Genomic DNA, 23,184 nt, shown 5'->3' with positions numbered 1-23,184 from the left:
CTGGAGGCTGATAATCTCTAGATCACTTAGCTGTTTTTCTGGGTTTTTTTCTTTCTCCCTTATCTGAGTTATAGTTCTCTGCCTTTTCATTTTTATAGGTTTTTGGTGTGGTGTCCTTTTTGCAGACAATAGAGTTGTAGCCTTTCTTATTTCTGATGTCTGCCCCCCTTGCTGCTGAAGTTGGTACCAGGGCTTGCTGTAAGCTTCTTGATGGAAGGGACTGGTGCCTGCCACTGGTAGGTGGGGCTGATTCCTATCCCTCTGGTTGATGGGGCTTTGTCTCTGGGTGAGATTAGAGGCAGCTGTATGCATGGGGGGGGCTTTATGCGCCTGTTGACTGATGGGTGGGCTGTGATCCCACCTGGATTATTGTTTGGCCTGGGGCTTCTCAGCACTGTTTGGTGCGGCCAGATTTTCCCAAAATGGCCGCCTCCAGAGAAACACACACTGATGAATATTCCTGAGAGCTTCACCTCCAATGTCCTTCCCCCACAACAAGCCACAATCCCGCACCCCCCGCCCCATCCTGTTTTCATAGGAGATCTTCCAAGAACTGCAGTCAGGTTTGACCCAGATTCCTATGGAGCCTCCACTTTGCCCTGGGACTCAGGGCACATGAAAGCCTGTGTGTGCCTCTCAAGAATGGAGTCTCTGTTCTCCCAGTCCCATGGAGCTCCTGCACATAAGCCCCACTGGCCTTCAATGCCAGATGCTCTGGGGGCTCTTTCTCCCAATGCCAGATCTCCAGGCCTGGGGACTTGACATGGGGCTCAGAACTCTCATTCCTGTAGGTGAGTCTCTGTGATACAGTTATTTTGCAGTCTGTGGGCTTCCCACCCAGCAGGTGTGGGGTTGCTTAGGTCATGTAATTGTGCCTCCTACTTCTTGATGTGGCTTCCTCTTTGTCTTCTGGAGTAGGATATCTTTTTGAAAGTTTCCAGTCTGTTTGGTTGAATGTTGTTCAGCATTTGGTTGTAATTTTGTTGTTTTTATGAGAGAAGTGGAGCTCCAGTCCTTCTATTCTGCCATCTCAATCCCATCCCCAAAGATAACTTTTTAAAAAATTAATTCATAATCAACTCACTTGGGACCTTAATTACATCTGCAGTAACCCTTCACCTTTGCCACATAATAATAATCTAATTACAAGAGTGAGATGCTATCATATTCATGATCTGGGAGGGTGTCCTGCCCACGCTCAAGGAAAAGGGCTTATCCAAGGTGTGTGCACCAGGGGGCTGGGATCTTGGAGGCCACTAAGAATTCTGCCTATCCTGGGGGTTACAGGTCAAGGAAGACTTCTCAGGAGAGGTGATGTCCTAGCCGCTCCCTGGAGGATGGCCTGGAGATTCCTAGTTTCCCCACTAACTTGTGCATTATTGTGGATACATTATATCATTTAAATCCCTGATGCTTAGCACAGTGCCTGGTACATCATTAGGGACTAAGTTTTTGTTGTAGAATTAAATATACATACAAAAGGACCAGCATGAGCATCTCTTGGAGATTTGATAAAGTACTTCATGTTCTAGGAACTACCATAGGGTCAGGTTCAGGAGAAAGCATGAGAGTGATTATAAAGCCTCTAGGGCAGTTTGGCTCACATGATTGTTCCTGGGTTAAGAGACTCAAGTTTCCAGATCTCTTTACTTTATAATGGTAAATAGTATCACTGTTACCATTATATTATTCTTATTGTTTTTTTTTTTTGGTGAGATTACAGTCCACTTTTGCCATATTTCAACACACAGACACACAGACACACACACACACTTATACTCATAGTGTTGAATTGTACAGATATACTCCCCCTAACTCCCTCCCTCCTGCCCCCCCCCCCACCAGGGGGCATTTATTTTCCCTTTGTTGTGGTCTGTCAGTCATGCTGAAATCCATGTTCATATGACCTGACCACAAGGGCATTTGCCCCACGCAGCCATTTGTTTTCTTTGGACTTTGTCTCAGTCTGTGCAGAGATAGGTTTTCGATGGGTCTATGCAGAGATAGGTTTTCTTTCTTTCGTCCTTTCTTTCTGTTTTCTTTCTTCCTTGCTTGCTTGCTTGCTTGCTTGCTTTTTAGGACCATACCCGTGGCATACAGAGGTTCCTAGGCTAGGGGTCCAATTGGAGCCACAGATGCCAGCCTACGCCACAGCAATGTAGGAGCCAAGCTGTTTCTGTGACCTATACCACAGCTCACAGCAACACCAAATCCTCAACCTACTGAGAGAGGCCAGGGATTGAACCTGCAACCTCATGGTTCCTAGTTGGATTTGTTTCTGCTGTGCCACAATGGGAACTCCACCATTATATTATAAATGGCATAAAATATCACTTTATCATGCAACCTGGATACAGTGTTTCCTGCAATCCTTTGGTGAAAGAACCCAAGGTGTCTACTGCTGACCCACTCATTTGTTTGCTGCATGGCCACTGGGTTTTCTTGGTGCCCAGAAGCCTCTGTATCTACTGATGGCTTGGGACATATGGAGTATTATCCCAAGAATCAAATGATGCTGTTTTTATCATTTTCAGAGTGCTTGAAGGAGAGTTAGGATTACAGTTACTATTCTTTAAGTTTAAAATGAGCTTTAATCAAGAGGAGGAAGGAAAATTGCTCAAGTCAGACCCTACAGCTAAAGGTGAAAAAACGCCTGGAGACTCTGCAAACTTTAGTTTGAAAGCATTTCTAAAATGTGTTCAGCTCAGCTAAAGGGAAGGGTGCTTTGTTACAGAATACAATGACAGCTCTGCAAAATAGCAGCCTCTATGGCTTGCTGACACTGGGAACATATATGTAGGAGGAGGAATAGTTTTGTGAAAAGCTACCTTATATGGAAAAAGTCTTGGTTTAAGTAACATAAAAAGGGGCCTTGAGCTTTGTATGTTTAGAAATAAATGGAAATAGATATTCCTCGGCAAATCTATCTAGTGTGTATATGTGGCCAAAGTAAGAAGGCTGAGTGGTACTGTTTTTTTTTCTATAGAGAGTTAAAAATGTCCAATTCTGATGGATATTTAGTTTAGCTGTTTATCCACCTTCCATTTTTTTCTGTGTCCCTTACTCCAAATTCTCTCTTTTTTGGGCCATTTTTCTAGTAACAACTTAGATAAAAATATAATTATAAATGTTGTACTCTCTTAAAACTAGCAACAAAAACATATACACACATCCCACCACCACTATGGCATCACCATCATTTAGGACACTTTTCAAATGTGTGTGTGTGTGTGTATGTGTGTAAACTCATGTGCACATGTACACATACATGTGCACATGTGTATATGTGTTTAGTGGACAGAATATCAGTTATGTCTAGAATTTCATTGGCAGAATCCGTCCCAAATAGGGTTCACTCTGACAAACTGAAGACCTAGAAAATTTTTCTAGACCTAAGATTACACCCACTCAGTCTAGTAAACTAACCTATTGAGATACTCTGTTTCTTTAACTGTTTTGTAGCTGATATTTATTCCAGTTGGAGCTAAAGGACCAAGGGAATCTGGATTTCCCTTCAAATATTGGGGGCTCTGAGTTTCTGGAAGATCAGGGATTTTTTTCATATGATGTTCCTGAAACTTGAATGTGTCAAGGGATCCCATGAATTGCTTGTTGAAAACATAATGAGTAGATCTCTCTGGTCTATAATGATCCATATTTTTAAGAAACACCCCAAAGATTCTGATTCAGGAGATGCATATGGAGAGAAATATGACAGGAACATAATTTACGGGTGCAGACCATTTTTTTAAAGGAAAAAAGAAAAATTAGGGAAGGGTAGTTATGCATAAATAAATAAATATGCATTAGGTTCATTGTGAGAACTTGTATCTGCATGATTATGGAATTACTGCTGCCCATGTTGTTTTTAGATACATGCTATTTTTCTCTATAACTTCAAAAGCAAATGCTCTGAACTTATATTATCAGAAGCCTTTGAAACACCCAGTAAGCTCTAAAACTTTGCTTCAATAATTCTTGACCTTCTTCATTTCCATCTCTGCTGTGCTTTTTCACTTATCCCCCTTTTTTTTGTAGGTCAAATAGTGCTGACTTGAAAGGTCCATTTGCCTAAAGAACAAGGAACTTCCTTTTAGCCTTCTAAACACTTAACTGTCTTTAGGTCAAAACCAAGAGCACTAAGTGAAGTTTTTAGCTTCTTCTAAAGGCACTTTTTTTAATTTTTTTATTTTTTGGGTGGAAGATGCAAAACTTGCCCAGGGCTCTAAATTTAAAGATTTCTTCCTTGGTCCTCCTGCAGTTTTGATCAGATCATCGTTGTCCCCTGAACAGGTGCTCTAGATATCCAAAACTATTTCCACATGAAGAGGAATGAAAAATCTCCTAAGCCTCACCATGGTGTTTGATGACAACCCTTTTTTGAGAAAGAAGAAAGAATGAATTCTTCAAGGACGCTAATGCTGCTAAGGAGTGTATTAACTTCCCCTCCTGGCCCTGGAGAGCTTACCCATCCCATTGACTTCAGTTGACCCACATGGACGCTTCCCAAGCCCATAGCTCTGACCCCACTTTCCTTCTCAACTTCAATCCCCTCTTCCATCTGAGTGCTGGCCATTTCCACTGGCCCCACCTGCCTTAGCTGGGAACCTCAACAAGAATAAAGCACATTTATTGTCTCCCTTTGTGCAAACCAGTCACTCTTCCCTCTGTACTTTTGTTATTCATTCTTACCTCCGAGGCTAAGAAATACAAAGTCATATTTCCCTCTCATTCTTCCAGAATTCTACAGATGGTCACTCACAAAGTTCTGTTTTCCTTCATAACATTTTTGATATACACCTCCCTGTGGCAGCATCCTAACTCAGGCTCTTAATATCGCACATCTGAAATATTACCAGATACCATTAGACCCCTAACATCAATTTCTGCTTTTTTTTTCCTTATTAAGGCTGTACCTGCAGCATATGGAAGTTCCTAGGCTAGGGGTCATATTGGAGCTGCAGCTGCCAGCCTACACTACAGCTGCAGCAATGCCAGATCTGAGCTGTGACTGTGATTTATACCATAGCTCATGACAAGGCTAAATCCTTAAACCATTGAGTGAGGCCAGGGATCGAACCCGCATCCTCATAGATACCAGTCAGATTGTTACTGCTGAGCCACAGTGGGAACTCCCATCAATTTCTACTTGTTAATGACTCTTCTGACACAAGTGCACAAGCCCACATGGGATGAGTGGGCAAAGATCTGGATCTTATTTAGTTCTTGGGAAAAGAATCTCCCCTGAGATTTTGTTAGATTTAAAAAATTCTGACTTGCCAGTTGTGCACATCAGGCTCACCTGTTTACTATATATAACACAGTAAGTATTTCCGCATTTTGAAAAGCTTTCCTTGGCTGCAGCAGCCTCGGCTGCAGTTAGTTTAGCTGTCAGAGGTCATTAGTGTACAAGTCTCCCTGTTCCGAACTTTCCTGCTTTGGGCAAACCCAGCCATTGTTCCTGCCAACGCTGTGGTGGTCCGTGTCCTGGACCAGATCCATCAGACCTCTAGGCAGGAGAGACAAGCAAGTTGGGACTTTTTTTCTTTTTGTAGATAACTTAAAAAAAAATTACACTTGATTTACAATGTTGTATCAATTTCTGCTGTACAGCAAAGCGATCAAATCATATGCATGTGTCATATATATATATATGTATGTGTGTGTCACACACACACACACACACACACACACACATCCCTTTTCTTATATTATCTTCCATCATGGCCTATCCCAAGAGATTGGATATAGTTCCCTATGCGGTACAGTAGGACTTCATTGCTTATCTATTCTAAATGTAATAGTTTGCGTCTACCACCCCCAAACTCCCAGTCCATCCCATTCCCTCCCCCACCCCCTCTTGGCAACCACAAATCTGTTCACTGTGTCTGTCAGACTTTATGTCCTATAGATAGGTTCATTTGTGCCATATTTTAGATTCCATGTGTAAGTGATATCATATGGTATTTGTCTTTCTCTTTCTGACTTATTTCACTTAGTATGTGACTCTCTAGTTGCATCCATGTTGCTGCCAATGACAATATTTCATTCTTTTTTTATGGATGACTAGTCTTTCATTGTGTATATGTACCACATCTTCTGGATCTACTCCTCTGTCGATGAACATTTAGGTTGTTTCCACGTCTTGGCTGTTGTAAATAGTGCTGCTATGAATATAGGGGTGCATGTATCTTTTTTGAATGCAGTTTTGCAGAATGGTCTCTAGAATCTCTGGGAAGCCTTATGAGGGCACATGGTCAAACAGCCATCAACCACTGCACACTGGGGGATGAGAGCCTATAAAACCTGACAAAATTGTATCATCTCAGCCCCATGTAACTCAGATGTTATTGGGGTTCCTGTAACCTTTGTGATCAGAATTAAATTGTCTTGAATCTCTCAATGCCATAGACTGTAGAAGTCCTAATTTCTGCCATATCTTGAGTGGCATCTTGTTTTCCTGGCTGCCATCCTTTGTATTCTGGCCCCTTTGCCTACTGCCTGTGTCATATTCTACATAGAACATCATTGAAACATGCTTCAACCCTCCTCATGTGATGCCTCAGTGATTGGGGGCCAGTTTTCAAGACAGCCCAGTGGGCACAAAGGCATATTTATGCTGTTGAGAACACAAGGTTTGAATCCAAACAGATAGGGATCTGTATTTCAGGATTGGCCCTTGCTGGCTTACAACTTTGGACAAGGGCTTAATCTCTTGAACCTCAGTTTCCATGGCTATAAATGGAGGTAGTGATGCCTACCTCATTGATTAGTGAGTGGGATTAAATGGGACAGCCTATTTACATGAATGCATCTTGCATCCTTAGCTGTCATTTCTTTCTCCCTATGGAACAGAGCTTTTCTAAATGTGCCCTTGGGTTTAGATTTGTGACCTTGGCCCCCTGGGCAGCCCCAGCCACGTGGCCCAGATGATCACTAAGCCACCCATTGTGTCAGATGCATTTCCTATTTTGAAGCATTTTTGTCATGATATTATGTTTGTATTTACCCGCACGAGGCAAAAATTACATATTGGATCATTGTCTTCCCACTCTGATGCAGAAGCAGAAGCTGCCCATATGCCACGGTGTCAACTATGCAGATAGGCCCAGATCAGCCAACATGACACACATCACGTTGAACAGAAACGCCCACAGGAGCCTGGGAGAAGATGCCGTCAGGAATTGACAAGAAGCATTTCGTATGTTTCCAATCATGACTTTCCTACTTCTCCCTCCATCTCAAAACTTAGACCTTAAGTTTTAGACTCATCGGAAAGGGAGCTAAAAAAAAAGGCTGTTAAAGATATTCCAGTTTTGGCCTTCATGTAGGTGAGAGTTCCAAAGTGAGTGGACTTCATGCTCAAATGCTAAAGCAGAGAAAGACCACATTGCTGTAAAAATGATGCAGGAAAAACCAGCAGGTGGCGCTGCTGCTCCGTGCGTCTTTTCTGAGGCCCACAAAATGGCTTGGAAAAGAAAGTTGCCTTTCAAATGAGGGAGAGGGGTTTTAATGACGCCCATGCAAGCGTCTGCTGAAAAGAGTAGCCTCTTATCGTGTCAGTCAGAAGTAAGCTCCTCTGGAAGGGGCTTAGCTCATCTGACCTTGGAAACCAAAGGCTTACTGCCACTAAAAAGAATGGAAATCAGAGGGAGATTTGCAAAGAACAGAGCTTTCCATTCCCCCATAGAGAAATAAGGTTAGTGGTCTGGAGACAGCAAGCAAAAAGCACCACAACTAAAGATATTAGCCTTGGAGAGCCCTGGGGTTAATGTGGTTGATAAGAGCCACAAAACCCGACTACATGCTAATTTGGTTGGTTAACTTATTACATCCTTGAGAGGATTTTTTTTCTCCCTCCTCTGGACTGGATGAAGAATTCCCTTGAGCCACAGAGGTTTTTGTATCAGGCGATTAAGTAGCATAGAAAATTACAGCCCTGCATTTGTGCTGTTGGAGTAAAGGTGGTGTCAGCATTCCTATTTTAAGCCGTTATTTTCAAGGGTGTGAGTTTGCCTGGGACTAGAGATCCAGCCTGGGGAACACTCCAGCACAGGACACATAGGGTGTGGGGCTGGCTCATGCAGATGAGCAGGCTCTCTGCAGGGGAGATGGGTTATCAGAGTTGACTCATTCTTGCTCTTAAACAAACAAATAAACAAAAGGCCACAGAAGGAAGTTAAAAATCCACTGCAGAAATATGTAATGAGTTAGGGGGAAAAAAAAACAAAAACAAAAACCCCCAAACGTTGCAAGATTTGTAGTGCAAAGATGTAGTACTCATGCATGACAACAGAACTGACAAAACACACTCTTATTAGCTTTTAATGATTACTTGGGCCAATGGTCTGTGAACTGAGATAGATTTCTGTGAGACTGTAATGGCCCTAGAGGGTGTCTGGGTAATAAATACATATTTTAAAAATTGGTTACCACACAGCCATGAGCATTCCTCTGGAAGTCCAGCTTGCTGGGTTATGTAATAACATAGTCAAAGTGTCTGACAGTATCTATATCTATTTATCCGTATTCTCATATTCTTTATGTGTGCTCATGTCAGTCATAAAAGAGGAGAGGTAAGAGTTCCCATTGTGGCTCTGCAGAAACAGATCTGACTAGTATCCATGAGGACACAGGTTCGATCCCTGGCCTTACTCAGTGGGTTGAGGATCTGGCATTGCCATGAACTGTGGTGTAGGTTGCTCGGATCTGGCATTGCTGTGGCTGTGGTATGGGCTGGTGGCTACAGCTCCGATTGGACCCCTAGCCTGGGAACGTCTATGTGCTGTGGGTGCTCCCCTAAAAAAGACAAAAGTAAATAAAGAAAGAAAGGAAGGTAGAAAGAAAGCAGGGAGGTAGTACACACTTGCAGAGATTTTTATTATGGTCCCGACTCTGTTACTCCCAGGATGACTCCCACAGTACCCCTTGTATAATAGAATTTATTGTTCCCATTTTAGAGCTGAGAAAACTGAGGCTTCAGTTTCAGGTGAAGCAGCTTCCCTCAAGTATTCCATTGATGGGTACCTGGAATTTAAACTCACGATTATCTGTTCTGAGGCCCATGATCTTTCCACCGTAATACCTTATGTATCTGCTCCTTGGAAGATATTTCATTCCAATTCAATTTATATTTGTTTTCAACAGGGCAGCTTAGTCTCCCTTCTCCTCCTCTCAAGAATAAGGGTGATGTTGTCAGCCTCTCAGATGGTTGAGAAAACGACTTAGCCCAGTGCCTGACACCCAGAAACCACTCCATATAAGCGCCCCATCCCCGTTGCTGTTCCACTGGAGAGAAATGGAAACAAGGCTGTGGTAAACGACATGCTTGGATTGCAGCTAGACCTTGCAGCTTTTCAGGGAATTGCGCCACAGAAATGTGAGTTCCCTCAATTTTCTCAGATTCATGAGGTGCAAGAATAGAGTGCATACATTGATTTTGCAGCCAATAAATAGACAAAGACCAGGAAAGGAAAACAGGCATGGAAAATTGCACGTCGATCGTTGGAGAAACAAGGTGCTGGCAGTAATTGGGTGGAACCAGAGGAAGTCATGTCTGTGATTACCGGCTGCCCTCCGGGTATCAGTACCTCTCCGGTCTTCGTGAGCTTTGAATGGGCCAGGAGGGGTCATGTAGGATGACACCTCATCTCAAATCAGTAGCCTCCATTCTTAAATGGGCTGTTACACACATGCGAGGAAGTGGTTTCAGAGAAACAAAACTGCTACTAAGCATTTTGATACTAAGTCTACGTAGTAACGGTGGTCCAGCCTTCCAGAAGGCCAATCTCCCTCTCGGGGCTGTCATCATGACAGGAGGTCCTTCAGGCTCTGGACTGTGGAGGTCACCAAGATACTTTGGGGACAGAGAGTCTCTGACTGGGGGCTTCTTTGTCCCCAAAGCATCTTTGTCTGAAAGGAGGAAGCATTTGGTGGGGAGAGGAGGAAAGGAGAACAGAGATGAGGAGAGAGAAAAGGACAGGGAAGGAAGATAGAAGATCCAGGAGAGAAACAGGTGTTCCAAAGTGGATGCTTTCAGAGAATGAAGAGGGGCCCAAAGAAAACCTGCTCAGGTCTTATGCTTTTGGTCAGTCATGGATGAGAATTTTGTGCATAGTAGTTTCCAGCTCATGTGTACTGTGTGCATGCCTACACAGCCTGAGAGTTCTAGAGAGATCATTGAGAAAGGAACACATGGGCCTGACTACGTGCTTCTGCATTGGTGAGCCACACTAATCCTCCTGCAGCGCCTCTTCCATTTTTCCATGTTAGTCTGAAGGAAACATACTCTTGGCCTTAGGTCCTGTGGCAAGTGAGAGGCAGAGCAAGATTTAAGTGCGACCCACAACTTGTACTCTTTCTAGCTAGCTCAGTGATAGGTAATGGCTTTCATTGTGCTGCAAGATGCTGCTGGCAGCTCCCTTCTCTGAGGCTGGCTAGGAAAATAAAAATGGACAAGGGTTTATACACACACACACTGAAATCCAGGGATGCTCAAGTTCCTTATATAAGATGCATAGTATAGTTGGCCCTCCAACCCTCCATAGCCACAGGTTCTGCATCTCGCAGAACTTACCTGAACTCCACTTTGCTTCCTTCCTTCCTTTCTGCTTTTTAGGGCCACACCCATGGCCTATGGAAGTTCCCAGGCTAAGGGTTGAATCAGAGCTGCAGCTGCGGACCTACACCACAGCCACAGCAACACCAGATCTGAGCCACGTCTGTGACCTACACCACTGCTCATGGCAGTGCTGGATCCTTAACCCACTGAGAAATGCCAGGGAATGAGCCTGTATCCTCATGGATGCTAGTTGGATTCGTTTTTGCCATGCCACAACGAGAACTCCTAGTTTTCATCTTAGAGTCTGCTTCTTGGGGAATCCACTTGATAGCAAGTGTGAAATAATAGAAAACCATGTGTAAAAAATACATAGGTATATATACCACACATGTATATATACATACTACATATATACTGGTATATGTGTGTATGTGTGTGTGTATATGTATGTGTGTGTGTATACACAGACTACATGTATGTATAGCTCCCAGTACAGGGATTTGTACCTAGTAAGTGCTCAAGAAATGGTAGTTTATCTTCCCTCCCTCATCAAGCAGTCAGAACCCATGTAAGCCCACCCAGTACCTCCCAGTCTGTCACCAGGCCTGGCATGATTCAAACCCTTGCACTTTGGGAGAAGAAGTTTTCATAGGAGAAGAACTTTAATTTTATGAAATTGCCTCTGAGAGACCAGGGAGGTTGTTGAGAATCGAGTTCTCAGTTTCATTATAGATAAAAACAATAGAAGCTGCTGGACAAGGCTGGGTAATCAATTACAGGTGACTGTCAGGGGCTGTATTTACCAGGAAGCAGTCTGGAAGCACAGCAATATCGAAACACAGTGTGAGTTGTGCGTTCCTTAATGGGCTCTGGCCCTCTGGATACAGGCAGATGTGTGGGCTGCGGGCTTCTTTCAACTCCATTATTCTGCTTCCTCAGGGATCTCAGCTCATCTCCACGAGCTCATCTGCATACCACGCAGGTCGTCGCTGGGAGAAAGCGTGTCTTCAGAGCGGACCGTGGTAAGACTTGGAATAAGGAGTCAACCCCTGTTTCATGCAAAGGAAACATTGAAGCTAAGTAGGGAACTGGGCACATTAACACCATCTGGGTTAATAAGGCCACTGTGGACAGAGTTTAAAATTGCTTCCACAATTAAAGAGCCCGAGGAAATCTATATGTTTGGGTCTGAATGAGGACGCATCCAATAGTGATGAGGATTCTCTGTTTCTCTAAAAAATAAAAAAAAAACAGGGTGGGTGATGTGAACTAACCTGGCCCAACTGATGCCCCTTCCAGTGTGCCCAGCAGCGTGGTGTCTGTGGACCAGCCAGGTCACACTAGCGCTTTCTCAGAGGATTCAACCAAGCCTTGGCACCTTCCCTGGCATGGAAAGAAGGCAATATTTTTTTCCCCCCTCCAGGGCTCTGTGCCTTGTATTGAATAAATACTTGTTGTTATAAGGTCCCTGTAATTGCATTTTACAGCATAGAAAAATTGAGGCACAGGACAATTCACGATCACATCTTCTGAGTGGCAGAGTTTGCATCAGAGGCGCTTTGCTGCTCTATCTCCAGGGAAGGTGCACATGGGCTCTCGATTTTGGAATTGGGCTTGGTGGCATCCTTTGTTCTGTATTGGCTAGCAACTCTTGCAAGGTGGCCAGGGTGACCTGAGTGGAGTGGCAGAATTACATCAAAGACATGGCTGCGCTTGACCCAGACTCCTCTCTTCTCACTTCTAACACATCTTAGCAAAGAGTTTATTTGAGTTGACTTATTGAACTTTTACCGTTAAAGTAATCATCGAATCAGCAATTTGATAAGGAAGCAGAACCCCCCCATGCTACTAATGTGCTAGCCTGGGATGTCCTTCCTTGGTTTGTGTGGTTGGAAGGCTGGACCTCTTGGGGTCAGGCTTGCCCCGGGTGCACCAGCCATGGTGCTTTTAATATCCTGGTTCCTCAGCATCATCACTGCAGGTGACGTGAACTCGGAGAGGGCTTATATTCCTGAAACCATCTCAAAACCAGCTGTTCACGCCTTTCTTTGTGAGGAGAAGCAGAAGAATCTGCAGTTCCTTTCCTCTGTGTTGCATCTTTTTCTGTTTTTTTTTTTCTTTTCATGGCATATGGAAGTTCTTGGGCTAGGGTTCGAATTGGAGCTGCTGCTGCTGGCTTACACCTCAGCCACAGCAACAGGTAACAGGGATGGAAGCTGCCTCTGGGACCTATGCTGAGCCATATCTGCCACCTACACCACAGCTTGTGGCAATACTGGATCCTTAACCCACTGAGTAAGGCCTGGCATTGAACCCACATTCTCATAGTCACTATGTTGGGTTCTTAACCCTCTGACCCACAACAGGAACTCCCCAAATTGCATTTTTAATAGTTATTGAGATACAGTGGATGTACATATTTAACTTCTACAATCTGATAAGTTATATGAATAACCTGTAAAACCGTCATTACAATTAGGTTAATCAACATATCCATCTCTTCCCAGAGTTTCCTTATGTCCCTTTCTAAGTCCCTCCTTGCCCCACACCCACGCCTGGTCTCAAGCAACCACTGATCTGCTTTCTGTCACTGTGGATTCACTTGCATTTTTGAGAGTTTTATGTAAATAGAATGATTCACTGTGGAATTTTTTTTTAAAATTTGGCTTCTTTCACTCAGCATAATTATTTTGACACTCATCAGTGTTGCATATCTCAGGGTTTTATTACTTTTTATCAGTGAGTATTCCATTGTATGGGTATGCTATAATTTGTTTATCTAGTCACCTGTTACTGGACATTTGTACTGTTTCTATTCTATTACAAATGAAGCTGCCATGAACATTCATGTACAAGTTAAAAGAATGATAAGACAGGCCATAGACAAGAAGATAATTGCAAAGCATAGATCTGAAAAAGGACTTTCATCCAGAATATATAAAGATCCCTGAGAAGCCAGTCATAAGAAAACAAACCAATAGAGACATGGAGAGATTTGAACAGACACTTCATAAAGTAAGATATGGAGATGTCAGATAAGCATCCGGAAAAGCACATGAAAAGATGCTCAGCATTAGAGAAAAGTTAAGTCAAAACAAGATATCCTTACCCAGCTATTAGAGTAGTTTAGATGTTTTTCAAAAATTTTAATAGACCTCTATCATGTGATTCAGCTCTTCCACTTCTAGATATTTACTCAGACTGAATTTTGATTTTCTGATTATTTGACTCTTTCTTTCATCAGAGTGTATGCGTAAACACCTTAAGATTAGGAACATTTTTTTTTAAATCTTATCTTTAAATTTAATGTTTATATTCCTAGAATCAAGCATCCTGTCTGGAGTCTAATATCTGCTCAGGAAAGGTAATCCTATGACGCTTATGATTGAAAGGTGAGCAATGGAAAGCATTCTGGAATTTGAAGGATGATTTTCATTTTGAAAAACAAAGGTGAGAACATCGAACTTCACTCTTCAGGCTCTGCTGTGATTTCCTTGGCGTTTCGAGCAAGAGATTTCCCAGGGTCCCCTGAGAGTGGCTACCACCTGTCTAGACACTTCCCAAATCACAGTGAACACCTGTAGTCTCCTTTCCTCCCTGGTGATTCTGACACTTAGTTTCATAGTTATTAATGTGTATGAGACTGTTAAATTATTTAAGTGTTGAATTCAGTTCTGATATATTTTTGTGTCCCCCACAGCTGCTCATTTAGCAATTTGTACATATATTTGCTCAAGTAAGTATGGTGATTGGATGAATTATGCACAGCTTGACATCCCAACCATGATCTTTGAGGAAATATGGGAGCTATAAACGAAGGAGACAATTATACTGCTCTTATTCAGTTGATCTAAGTATTGGTGCTATCTCTAAGACTGGACTCAAGAAGTTTTAAAGCAAAATCTAAAAGCGATTTCTCCCTGTGTAGGCATTATCTGTGTACACTGTTGAACACGTAGAGAGTACGGAAAGTACAGCGTCAATGGAAAAGTAAGTGTGATGCACACTTTTTTGGAGGGCAGTCTGGCACCCTACCAGTATTTTTAATTTACTTCATTTTTTAAATCTAGTGCCTCTCTTTCTAGAAAATTACCCTAGCTTTCCAGGCTTTCTGCCATGAGCTTTTAAGTTGCAGTGGGACATGATTTTGTCTCTACTTTTTGTCATTTAATACAAGATTATTTTAAAATAACTATTTCTTTGTGTTGTTTCTAAGTCTTTTGCATAACATTTTTTTTTTTTTTGTCTTTTAAGGGCTGTACCAGTGGCATATGGAGGTTGCCACGCTCGGGGTCCAATCGGAGCTATGGCCACTGGCCTCTGTGACAGCCACAGCAATGTGAGATCTGAGCCATGTCTGTGACCTACACCCTAGCTCACAGCAGTGCCAGATCCTTAACCCACTGAGCGAGGCTAGGGATCAAACCCGCATCCTGATGGGTACTAGTTGGGTTTGTTAAGTGCTGAGCCATGATGGGAACTCCTGCATAGCCTTCTTAATGCCTGTATCATGAGATGGTACCACATTTCTCCTCTTGTTAGTCATTTGGTTTCTTTGCTGGGATGAGGGTGGTTTATAAATATTGTGTGGCGGGTATCTTTAGAATAAAGCTTTTTCTATATATCGGATTATTCCCTTATTTATGCATTTTGTTTAATTGTTCCTTGGAAAGGTTTCCAAAAGCGGTGTGCCATAAATTGCACCCCCCGAGATACATGAGTATGTTTAAGCAAAGTTAATTGCTTTCAGAAATTCACTTGCTTCTGAGTCAAGCACTTGATTGGATAGAAAGGAGAAACTGGAATTGATGGTTATTTATTCAGTCCCTGACACCAGCTAAAGAGCATCTTCCTGTTATGTGCATTTTATTTTCACTGTTTGCTTATTAAATAAAGCAGAAGTTTAAACACAGCAGAAGACTAATGATTCTTTGCCACAGTTGATGTTCCACAGAAGTTACAAGCCCTGATGAAGGATCAAAAGAATCTCGCAATTCTGTGCTCTAATTTTTGCATCAAAGCTTTCATTTGGCACTCGCACATCCTTAATGATATGAAAGTGTGACAAGCAATATCCTGATTAATTTATTTTCTCTGGTTGATACTTTCTCACTGCTTGCAAATAGCTACCAGTATCTCCTGAAAAGTGGGATCGAAAGGATTTAATGATCATCTTGCAGATAAACAAAGCCACCAGATTTCTAATCTAAGATTTGCCTTTGTCCAAGTTACACGGCTTTTCAGATTTATGGAGAGAGAGGTACAACTCTAATAGGGGAAGGTGAAATGGCCATCATCAGTATGGTGGAGGCTTTGAATTGTGACTAGCGAAAAAGGAGTAATAAGACATGCAGTAAAAGCAAGTGAATTTCAAGCTTTCATCTTTCCTTTAGAGCATACTGTTGCTTCTCACATTTGTGAAAGGTTTTACATTTTCTTTGTTTTCACTGGAGATATTTATACCTTTGTATTTCTAGGTATCTATTTATAAATAACAGTGCTAGTTATCAAATGATTACGTCTCTGCTCCAAATCTGCGGCTCTTTGTGATTTGGGGTGAACCCTATAAACACTTCCCCTTTGAGAGCTGGTTCAATGTTAGGTTTCGTCAATAGAGGGCGCTAGAGAGACCTTGCAGGCAGAGCAAAGTAAGACGCTCTGAACTTCTTTCAGCTGCCCAGCCGCTGGCCAGTGAGTGGGTGGCCTAGTGGATTTTAATTTCCAGTGAAATTCTCCAGCACCCCAGTCCAAGTCTTCCTGCAGACCAGCTACAATTTGTTGGCACCCCATGGGTGGGCAGCTTCCAGCGGGCCAGCTTCACCCTGTGGCACCCCAATGACTTTCACCAGTACCCCACCACTTGCCCCCTGCAGATTAGCTCCAGCCCAGGACACCCAATGAAGTTTCTTGCTCTTCAGCAGCTTGCAGCTGTACCTCTTCTATGAGGTCAACCTCTCAGCCTCAAGAGTGAGTTGGTGCTCTTCCATGCTTTTTGTTTCATTCTTGGGTACTCTCTTTTCACCTAGGGGTGTAACTGCTCCCAACATTTGCTATGAGTTCTCTTCAACCCATTTAACAGTCACTTTTCACTAGTTATGAATTTTTGTATGTAAAGTTTTTTTTTTCCTGTCTAGATTCCTGGTGTGGTTTCTTGTTCCTGACCGACTCAATAACAAAGAATTACTGAGCTCCCGTTGTGTACTGGACACCATGCTAGGTCCTGGAGACAGAGCAGTAAAGGAGACAGACAAGGTTCCTGATGCCAGTGCCCTGCCGGTTTCCATGATGGACAAGTAAGGTGTCAGGTATGGCAGCAAAACCTGTTTTAGGATGAGGGTCATGGGGTGAGGGCAGAATGTACTTAAGGAGGCGACACGTCAACCCAAACGGAAGAGGTGGGGCAAGAGTATTCCAGCAGAGGAACTCGACGCTTGTCCAAGAGCAGCATCAGAACTGAATGCAGGCAAGGGCACTGCTGAGGGGCTGGGAAGAGGGGGTGAGATAGAAGCAGAGACCAGACCTCTGGGGGTGCTGACAACCACGTTCGGGATTCTGACCTTTACTCAGTGGCCACGAGGGTGGTTGCATCATACGGTAGAGTGCTGGTTCTCATTCCGGGCTGCAGGTTGGAAACCCGTAGGGTACTTAAAATCAGGGCTGACCCCAAATCAATTGAATCAGTCTCTTTAGGAGGGAACATGAGATATCAGTAGCTTTTAAAGTTTTCAGGTGATTCCAAAGCACAGGCAAGGCCTGAGAGCCAGGGATCTTGAGGAACAACAGCAACAACTACAATAAAAAAAAAAAACAAAAAACAAAAAACAAAAACAACCTAGTATGCTGTGATGAGGATTAAATTACCAATTTAAGGACAAAGCCCTTAGTTGGAGGAAAAAAGCCCTTTCATCGTAGTTGGTGAAAGTTTTCCAGCCTAAAGATTCACATAATCTATAATGTTGCCTCACTATGCCAAAGTCACCTAGCATATTCCAAAGGCACGGGTTTGGCATTGTCGCTAAACAGAAAGTGGTCACGAGTGGCAAATAATTTTGAGGTAAATTTCTTCAAATACACAAGGCAAGGGCGGGATCACTGGGAATTAGGTAAATGTTTAAAATTAAGAAAGTTAATACAACTCAGAATTCGCTAGGGAATTTTGCTTTAGTTAAAAAAAAAAAGGGCTTTTGATAGTTAAACAAATATTTGCTAAGTAAATGAACGTATGACCTCCTGGTAATATGATTCTAATTAAACATAGAAAAAAAGGAGCCTATCTGCCACCTCTTAACTTGACTGAAATTAATTAAACATGGATTTCTCATCGGAGGTTAACCTCAAGATAAACTAGCTCTTAGAGCTATGTTTGACGAGCTTATGAAAATCTATATTTAGCACATGGGTGAGGACTACCAGTGCCTTTGATTTTTTTTTTTTTTTCTGGTACTGAAAACTAAAGTCAGTTTCAGAAGAATCTTAAGCACTTTGTTTGGCTGCACAGCTGCTTCTGTTGCTTTCTAACCTGCTGTGCTGACCTCCAAACCACACTGCTTACCTTACGTTAGAGACTGAATCAGATGCACCACTTCTGGAGATGATGCAGGTTAAAGAAGAAAAAAATCATTAGGTTTTGCATTATAGAGGCATTACAGGGAACGAGGATTAAAATCATAACGTAGCCACAGTCGATCAGCTAATCTCATTCAGACGGACATGGTTCTTGTGTCCCAATTATGTGGCATGACAACAGAGGCACATATGGGTGGCTGTCAAGAGAGGAGAAATTAATTGATTATCAGGGGTAGTGTGGGCAATTGGTAACGTGGCTGAAACATGAAAATTAATGTTATTAAAACCCCTGTTCAGTATGGAATCTCCCTCTTGTGGTCCTCATTATCTATTCTACATCTTTTGGCCCTCTATTTTAGATGCTGCGGTTTTCTCTAGCACTGTGTTGCATGCTTGCAAATCTCCCTGAGTGTAAACCCCCCTGAGATTATAGTACCAAACTCATTATTTTATACTTTTCTTTTACTCACATGCCTGGTGGGGAACTAGGCTCAGAGTTGGGATGCATAGTAAGTGCTTCTTAAATTACATTGCGTAGTGCCTTGAGTTAATAGGTGATTCGGTAAAGACAACATGTGACTGTATCCATGATATTGTAAAACATTACAATATGCTGTAGAATAAAAGACCACATTATCCCCTGGGGTTTCACTGTATCTTGTTTTTATACTCACTCTGCTTCCTCATACATATTCCATCGCTAAATTACTGTGATAGAGGAAGCTGTGTTTAATGGTATTGGAATTAGAAAAAAAAAGAAAGAGCAGTGAAATATGGCCCAAGCATAATGCAAGCTATTTGAGTGGTACCTGAAATAATGTCCTCAAGAACAGGTCTAACTGGATCAAAACAGTAACCAGAGAATGTTACCTTAGTGACTGAGAGGATGTGGAAATCTCCCAGTTGCTCAAATGAGGCTCAGTCAGGCCCTCACAGGGTTCTACTGAGAATTATGACTATTTACATATTCTTGTCTGTCCTGACCTCCAGTCCACTCCTGGGAATACAATGCTACCTTCTTCATCAAGCATCCCATCCTTTACACCTGATATTAATAGCCCCACTGGAGAGGGAGGTAGAGGAAGGAACTGGGAGTTGTATGTTCTAGCCTTGGTGGAGCCACTGAATAAATCTGTGGCCTTGGGAAAGGCCTTGACCTTTTGGGAAGAGATGGGAAGGAGTTGGGGATTCAAGAAGCCATACATTCTGACTTCTCAGCCAACACAAAGCAATCTCTGCTGCAGAACCTCTTGTAGCATCAGTATAGGCACGTTTCCCTTAAAGAGAAAGAGAGCTGCCATTATTATTATTTTTTTTTCTGGACAGCTCCGAAGAATATTTGAAAGATTTTAATACATTGCACTAAAATCTGTTTGTATGTAACATCCAATAATCTATTCTATGTAACATCTGTTGGTGCTAGCTCTTTGAATGATGGAGTTTGGCACATAGAAACCATGCATTTTGGAGACCAAGCCCTTGTTGCTTACATAATTTGCAAATCTTTTCTCCCAGTCTGTAGGTTGTCTTTTCGTTTTGTTTATGGTTTCCTTTCTTGTGCAAAAGCTTGTACATTTGATTAGGTCCCATTGGTTTCTTTTTGCTTTTATTTCTGTTACTTTGGGAGACTGACCTAATAAAACATTTGTACGATTTATGTCAGAGAATGTTTTCCTTACCATTTGTCTCTTCTAGGAGTTTTATGGTATCATGTCTTATGTTTAAGTCTTGAAGCCATTTTGAATTTATTTTTGTGCATGGTGTGAGGGTGTGTTCTAGTTTTATTGGTTTACATGTAGCTGTCCAATTTTCCTAGCACTACTTGCTGAAAAGGCTTTTTTCCCATTTTATATTCTTGCCTTCTTTGTCAAAGATTAATTGACTGTAGGAGCCTGGGTTTATTTCTGGGATCTCTAGAAAACATGTATAAATGTTTGTCTTCTTCTTCATCATAACTGACATTATAATCCCACATTACCCTTGGGGAAAAAAAATCATCATTGAAAAGCTAATGTAGTAGTGGAAAGAACCAATGTTTGGAGTTATAAGACTTCAGTATGGATTCGACCTTCAGTCATCAATCTGTATTATTTCTGAGCCTCAATTTTCTTATTTCCAACATGAGGAGAATTTCTACCGCATAAGAACATTCTCTGTACACTGCTACGATGGACTTTATTTTTTTTCCTTTCAGATTCTGGTTCCGTTACCATTTTTGTGGTAACCATCTTCTCATTTCTTATAAGCTCCTCGCTCAATTTAAAGATCTGTAAGGTGGAGTTCTGAGGCAGCTTGGAGATTAAGAATCTGCTGTTGTCACTGCGGTGGCTCAGATCACTGCCCTGGCATGGGTTCGGTCCCTGTCGTGGGAACTTCTGCATGCCATGAGTGTGGCCAAAAAGCAAAAGAGCAACAACAACAACAAAAAATAAAGATCCATAAGGCAAATTCTGAAATGGCAGTCCCTGCAGCCCAGGCTTTTCTCTGAACCATATATCTTTTATTAGCATTTCTTACACCATGTTGATGCTTATTTCCATGACTGTCTGATTGTGCACTCTTTGAGAGAAGACTTTACACCATTGCTTCCTTGCATCAAAGTGAATTGGTTTACTTGTAAGGAGGATTAGTATGAAAAGCACATTTTTTTTTCTGCTTGTTTTTGCTTTTTTAAGGGCTGCGCATGCAGCATATGGGAGTTCCCAGGCTAGGGGTCAAATCGGAGCTGAAGTTGCCGGCCTACACCACAGCCACAGCAATGCCAGATCTGAGCCATATCTGCAACCTATGCCACAGTTCGCGGCAACACTGGATCCTTAACCCACTGAGCAAGGCTAGGGATCGAACCCATGTCCTCATGGATACTAGTTGGTTTTGTTACTGCTGAGCTACAATGGAAACTCCAAGAGCACATGTTATATTGCAAGTGAAATTAATTTTGCAAAGATGCTGTGTCAGATGAAATTAAGACCGGATTGTTGGTATCACTTCCCTCCGAGCAGCTAAAAAACCCATGATGAACTATGTTTTATGCCTGAAATTAAAATATTGTAAGCCAACTATACTTCAATAAAAAGGGCAACCCCCCCAACCCCCTGATGAAGTAGTGGAGAGGAGAAACGTGTTATTTTCAACTGAACTAAGAAGGCTTCACAAACTTCTCTGCTTCTGAACTTAATTGATGATCAACTTCAGACAACACACAAGATTTTATTTGTTCTGCTGTTCAGTCTCATAGACTCTTTCTAAAGGACCAGAGTGTTTCCTCTAGACCCGTGTAATTCTGGAATTTTTTTTCTTTCAATTTTCTTTACAGACGATGAACCCCCTCTATGTCTCCATCAAGATGATTGTTTTGGTTGTCAAAGTGAGAACTTTTATTTGTTGAAATCCATAATACAAGTTCCTTCAGCCCAATACAACCCCATCTCCCCTTTTTTTCTTAGTTTTAAGACCAGTATCCTCTTGCACAAAGGTCTTCTTCTTCTTGGACAACCATCTTCCTATAAAGGGCTAGAGGGTGAATATCTTGTAGGCTTTATGGGCCATAAGTTCTGGATCATGACTACTTGCCTCTGTCATTGTGGTGCAAGACTAACTCTGGACAATACCTAAATGATTGGGGGTGGCTGTGTTTGGATCACAGTTCATTTACAAAGCAGGCAACTGGCCAGATCTGGCCCCCAGGCAGGAGTTTGCTACCCTTCATTCAGTCCACAGCCATTGAAATTGTACTCTCTGGCAGACTTAGTGTCAGCATCACGTGGGTGGGAGCTAAGTAGAGATGCAGACTCTCAGGCACCACCCCAGACCTACTGCATCAGGATCTGCATTTCCACAAGATTTCCAGGTGAATCCTGTGCGTGTACAAGTTTGAGAACTAAGGCCACGGATGAATAGCACAAAGGAGACATCTGGGAGCATATTGTAGTGTGCCTAGTGGGGTGGGCTGCCTTCTCAGAATGTAACTTGTGGGCCTTTTTCAGTCTCTCCTTCCTGTGCCAGCTTTCTTCCCCTGGTTCGTTCTCACCCACCAACCGCATGCTCTCCTGCGACTGTCAGCTTGCCTTGCCACCTCCTCAGCCTAGCAGCTGCTCATTCCCCAGGTTCTCTGTGTCCTCCAGGGAGGGCAGTGGGAGCCTGTCAGATGGAAAAGGTTTAGCTTGCTTGAAGTGCTGCTCACTGTAGGATAGGATTGTGTCTTGCCTGTTCAGACAGTGCCCCTGCCTGCCCCACTCCCATTTTATGTGCCCACCTCTTCTTTCAAGTGTTGATATAAATGGAAAAGGAAGCTCCAGGAACTGAGGCGGTTTCCCTTCCATATTGTGATGCCTAAGAGCCTCCACTAATGATTAACATGTCTCAGCAAAATAATTATGGCAATAGCAAGAAAAAAAATTCTGAGTGTACCAGGGAGCAGAGCAATGGAGCTGTTCCAGCATTTTCTTAAATGGAACCCAGAGGCCTTAATTATGATGTATATGTCTTCAGGTAAGACTTTCAAGCAATTTGGAATAGGCAATTATGTCATTTTCCAGCTGTTCTCCCCTCCCCCTTTGCTCTTATCCTTCTTTATTAATATAGACACCTGTCAGAATGAAGGGACCCGCATGCAACTTTGCATCGATTCAAGTGGGTGCAAGTTGATTATTCAGCCTTTAAAGTTTGATTAACACTCTCCTTTCCCTTTAGGACCTGACTGGACTGTATTTGCTTTTCTGGGGTAGAAGATGCTCCTGCTCTCACAAAGTGGTTGCCCATCTCACATGCAAGCATATCCAGTGACAGATGACATATCTACCTGGAGCTTGCTATCTCTTACATGGTAGGTCCTTGATACCTCATCTCCCAGGGAAGTGCTTGACTCCTGATAAGGGACACCTTACTGAGGTCTCTTTCCCTGTAATTTCCACCTGTTAAATCTTTCTAGCCTTTTAGGAAACCCTAGCATGGGTTCTATTAAAAAAAAAGGGGGGTAAAAATAGATATAATTTATTGTGCCTACCACTGTACACTCATTTTTTTTTTCATTTAATCTTCACCATTAGTAGTTTCTA

The 23,184-nt window shown here is 42.5% G+C and overlaps 1 long non-coding RNA gene across 1 annotated transcript; it reads left to right on the top strand.

Annotated features, from left to right (window-relative positions):
• The first annotated feature begins 7,066 nt into the window (after positions 1–7,066).
• Positions 7,067–22,946, top strand: LOC125112855 (uncharacterized). Its single transcript, XR_007131274.1, has 6 exons — positions 7,067–7,201; positions 9,148–9,379; positions 11,501–11,583; positions 13,884–14,551; positions 16,696–16,866; positions 22,820–22,946. It is a non-coding gene; the product is annotated as an uncharacterized LOC125112855 (long non-coding RNA).
• The last annotated feature ends 238 nt before the right edge of the window (positions 22,947–23,184 follow it).

Source organism: Phacochoerus africanus, chromosome 12 (genome assembly GCF_016906955.1).
Source record: "Phacochoerus africanus isolate WHEZ1 chromosome 12, ROS_Pafr_v1, whole genome shotgun sequence".
Taxonomy (NCBI): Eukaryota; Metazoa; Chordata; class Mammalia; order Artiodactyla; family Suidae; genus Phacochoerus; species Phacochoerus africanus.
The sequence above is the reverse complement of the archived record's forward strand: the minus strand, read 5'-3'. Positions and strand labels throughout refer to the sequence as shown.